Raw genomic sequence first — 4,047 nt, 5'->3', positions numbered from 1 at the left:
TAACACCGTATAGTTGGGGGCAGGATACATGGGGTAACTGCTCAATGCTGGTCACGAGACCCCCTTCCCCCACGAGGTGAGTTCCCTTCTCGGTTGTTCACCTACAGTGGGGTGCAATCCTCCTTTCCCACAATTGTTTCCTCTTTTTTCACAGATACACTTCATAGTTGAAGCTCAGAGTTTTGATCAATGAAGGAAACTGCTTGGACATGTTTTATATGTGGCAAGCTTACTATTCAATAGAACTTTGCTGTCATTTAAGACCAAAGCTCCAGCTTAGATTCAGCAGTAAACATTAGATTCAGTATGAGCTCCTCCCTGTTGCCTCTCAACATCTACAGCTGCATCAGGGAGGAACATGCATTTACTTCTTTTAAACATGCCCATCATTCCAAAGCAATAATGCTCTCCTTCTCTCTAATATGCTCCTTTACCAAAATAATTTTGTATCATTTGCTTTCTTTTGCCAAGGTAATCTGTGACAATTTTGTGTTTTGCTAAAATTAATTGGTGCATTAAAAGCATTTGAACTCTTTCAGGCTCTGGACACCTGGTCTGCTTTTGACAGATATTTTGATCAGTTATCAAGCATGGTGAAATTCCAATGGTGTACATGATATTTCCTCAACAGTAATAATTGACAAACAGGTGGTTACCAACAGTCAGGGAAATGTTTGGTGGAAACTTGATAAAATGTTTTAAATAATTGCAGTGAGAAGTGTTTCTAGATGAATGATAGCACTACAAAATTTCAATATGCAATCAGCAATGCTGTACTTGACCATTGAGAATACAGGGAGCACTCTTAGCTTCTGCTCTTTGCATCTCCTTCCTCTGTCGGCATGGCCAAGATTGTAACTCTCATATGTTGGATCGATGTCCTCTCATTCTGTGATATGGTGAGTTAAACCAGCAACATGCTGTGCCTCCCCATTACTAATAGAGGTTCACCCAAATGCAGCCACACTAAACAGTTCTAGTTATAAATGAGATCTAGACAAATAAAAGTGCCTTCAAATGGTTTCAGTAACTTACAGTTCATCTGGGCAGTTGATTGGCTGGGCTATTCTGTATCCATCCTTAAGATAAGCAGCCATCTCAAAAGGATCAATGTCGACATACGGAGTCTGTCCCAGAGTCATTAGTTCCCACAGCGTAACTCCAAATGCCCACTTAATAGAAGAAAAACAAATATTAGGATAATGTGTATCAAGAAACTCTGGTGTAAGTATCATAGAATCATAGAATGTTATGGCACAGAAGGAGGCCATTCGGCCCATCATGTCCGTGCCGGCCGAAAAAGAGCTATCCAGCTTAATCCCACATCCCAGCACTTGGTCCGTAGCCCTGTAGGTTACAGCACTTCAGGTACACATCCAAATACTTTTTAAATGAGTTGAGGGTTTCTGCCTTTACCACCCTTTCAGGCAGTGAGTTCCAGACCCCCACCACCCTCTGGGTGAAAAAATTTCTCCTCAGCTCCCCTCTAATCCTTCTACCAATTACTTTAAATCTATGCCCCCTGGTTATTGACCCCTCTGCTAAGGGAAATAAGTCCTCCCTGTCCACTCTATCTAGTCCAGTCATAATTTTATATACCTCAATTAAATCTCCCCTCAGCCTCCTTTGTTCCAAAGAAAACAATCCCAGCTTGTCCAAACTTTTCTCATAGCTAAAATTCTACAGCCCTGGCAACATCCTTGTAATCTCCTCTGTACCCTCTCTAGTGCAATCACATCTTTCCTGTAATATGGTGACCAGACGCAGTACTTAAAACTGTGGTCTAACCAATCTTTTATACAGTTCTAGCAAAACCTCCGTGCTCTTATATTCTATGCCTCGGCTAATAGAGGAAAATATCCGTATGCCTTTTTAACCACTTCTTAATCTACCTGTCCTGCTGCCTTCAGGGATCTGTGGACATGCACTCCAAGTTCTCTCACTTCCTCTACACCTTTCAGTATCCTCCCATTTATTGTGTACTCCCTTGCCTTGTTTGCCATCCCCAAATGCATTACCTCACACTTCTCCAGACTGAATTCCATTTGCCACTTTTCTGCCCATCTGACCAGTCCATTGATATCTTCCTGCTCACTATCTTTCCTCCTCACTATCAACCACACGGCCAATTTTTGTATCATCTGCAAACTTCTTGATCGTGTCCCTTACATTCAAGTCCAAATCATTGATATAGACCACAAAAAGCAAGAAACCTAGAACTGAGCCTTGCAGAACCTCACTGGAAACAGCCTTCCAGTCCCAAAAACACCTGTCAACCATTACCCTTTGCTTCCTGCCACTGAGCCGATTTTGGATCCAACTTGCCACTTTCCCTTGGATCCCATGAGCTTTTACTTTTTCACCAGTCTGCCATGTGGGACCTTGTCAAAAGCCTTGCTAAAATTCACGTACACTACATCAAACGGGTTACCCTCATCGACCCTCCTTGTTACCTCCTCAAAAAATTCAATCAAGTTAGTCAGACATGGCCTTCCCTTAACAAATCCATGCTGACTGTCCTTGATTAACCCATGCCTTTCTAAATGACGGTTTATGCTGTCCCTTAGAATTGATTCCAATAATTTGCCCACCACCGAGGTTAGACTGATTGGCCTATAATTACTCGGTCTATTTCTTTCTCCTTTTTAAACAACGGTACAGCGTTAGCAGTTCTTCAATCCTCCGGCACCTTGCCCGCAGGCAGGGAGGATTGGAAAATGATGGTCAGAGCCTCCCTTGCTTCTCTCAACAGCCTGGGATACATTTCATGTGGGCCTGGCAATTTATCTACTTTCAAAGATGCTACACTCCTGAATACTTCCTCTCTCACTATGTTTATTCCATCCAATATTTCATACTCCTTCTCCTCAACTACAATCTCTGCATTGACCCCCTCTTTTGTGAAGTAGTAGTGATGGAATGGGATGGAGAGGGGTTACAGGATCACTGCTCTATTTGTTCAGAGAGCAAGTGTTTTGTAGTGAGGGACGATAAATAGGACATTTATCAAAATAATTTACATCATGTTTTTTCCAAATATCTCAGCAACAGTAATTTATTACTAAATGGTTCTGTTTGAATAAACATGTTTGAACTCAGGACTTTTATTCAGATTATTCAAACTTCAAAAATCATGCAGTCTTTCTAGAATTTAGTGCTTATATTAGCCATTTTGCTGCTGGTGGTCTTTGAGACCTCTCAAAACACACAAATAAAAAGCAGCTGTGCTAACCATTCAGATATATTACAAATATTAATAAAACATCAAAAGTGTAAATTAATTTGTCATACTTCATGATTGCTAATTAAACAACCCATTGAATATTATACTTCAATTGTTTTTCAACTATTCAGGAGTTTAACGTTTTTATACAAGAAAAAACAAGCTCCAGTTACTTTCACTGCTACTAAAAATGCTGTTAGACTTTTCCATTACTGGACCAGGGTGGGAGATAAAGAAAGTGGCTTACAAACAGCCTTGAGAGGTAAGCTGCCAGTTGTAGTCTGTTACTTTGTACATAATTCTGACAATCACAACTCTTAGAGATTGAAGAGAATTTTGCAGCCTCACCCAGCCCAAGTTGTTCTCAATTGCCCTTTGCAGGTTTTCTCCCGAGGGCCCTAAGCTCCTAAATCCAGGCTTGTGTATTTGGAGCAAAAACAGACCAGAGTCTCAGAAGAAGTAAGAGGTGCTGGAGGAATGGGAGCAGTATTCCCTGGAACAGTAAATAAACACATGGCTGCTCTAATAAACACACACAACCTCTCGTGTACAGTTATTTACATTATTGAACTCAGATCAAGTCCAAAACTTCATGCTGTATGTTGTGTTGATGTCCCAATTAACCTCATAGGCTCCTAAGGCTTTCAATCACTTGCCAAAGGAGAGAGGGGAAGAGACAAACGATCCTGGTGTACTTTTGAGAATGTTAGTCTTCTTGTCAATGATAAAAACATTTTTTGATGTGTTGTGCACCCCTCCCCCATCCCTCAAGCTCCAATATATGGTGGTTGGCACTGGAATCAGGAGTGAAAGATCTTATCTTG

The 4,047-nt window shown here is 41.1% G+C and overlaps 1 long non-coding RNA gene across 1 annotated transcript; it reads left to right on the top strand.

Annotated features, from left to right (window-relative positions):
* The first annotated feature begins 616 nt into the window (after positions 1-616).
* On the top strand, positions 617-3,762 carry LOC137308849 (uncharacterized). Its single transcript, XR_010959647.1, has 3 exons — positions 617-648; positions 3,355-3,485; positions 3,605-3,762. It is a non-coding gene; the product is annotated as an uncharacterized lncRNA (long non-coding RNA).
* The last annotated feature ends 285 nt before the right edge of the window (positions 3,763-4,047 follow it).

The sequence above is a fragment of the Heptranchias perlo genome, unplaced genomic scaffold, assembly GCF_035084215.1.
Source record: "Heptranchias perlo isolate sHepPer1 unplaced genomic scaffold, sHepPer1.hap1 HAP1_SCAFFOLD_1408, whole genome shotgun sequence".
NCBI classification, from domain to species: domain Eukaryota; kingdom Metazoa; phylum Chordata; class Chondrichthyes; order Hexanchiformes; family Hexanchidae; genus Heptranchias; species Heptranchias perlo.
This window is presented reverse-complemented; position numbering and strand designations above follow the sequence as displayed.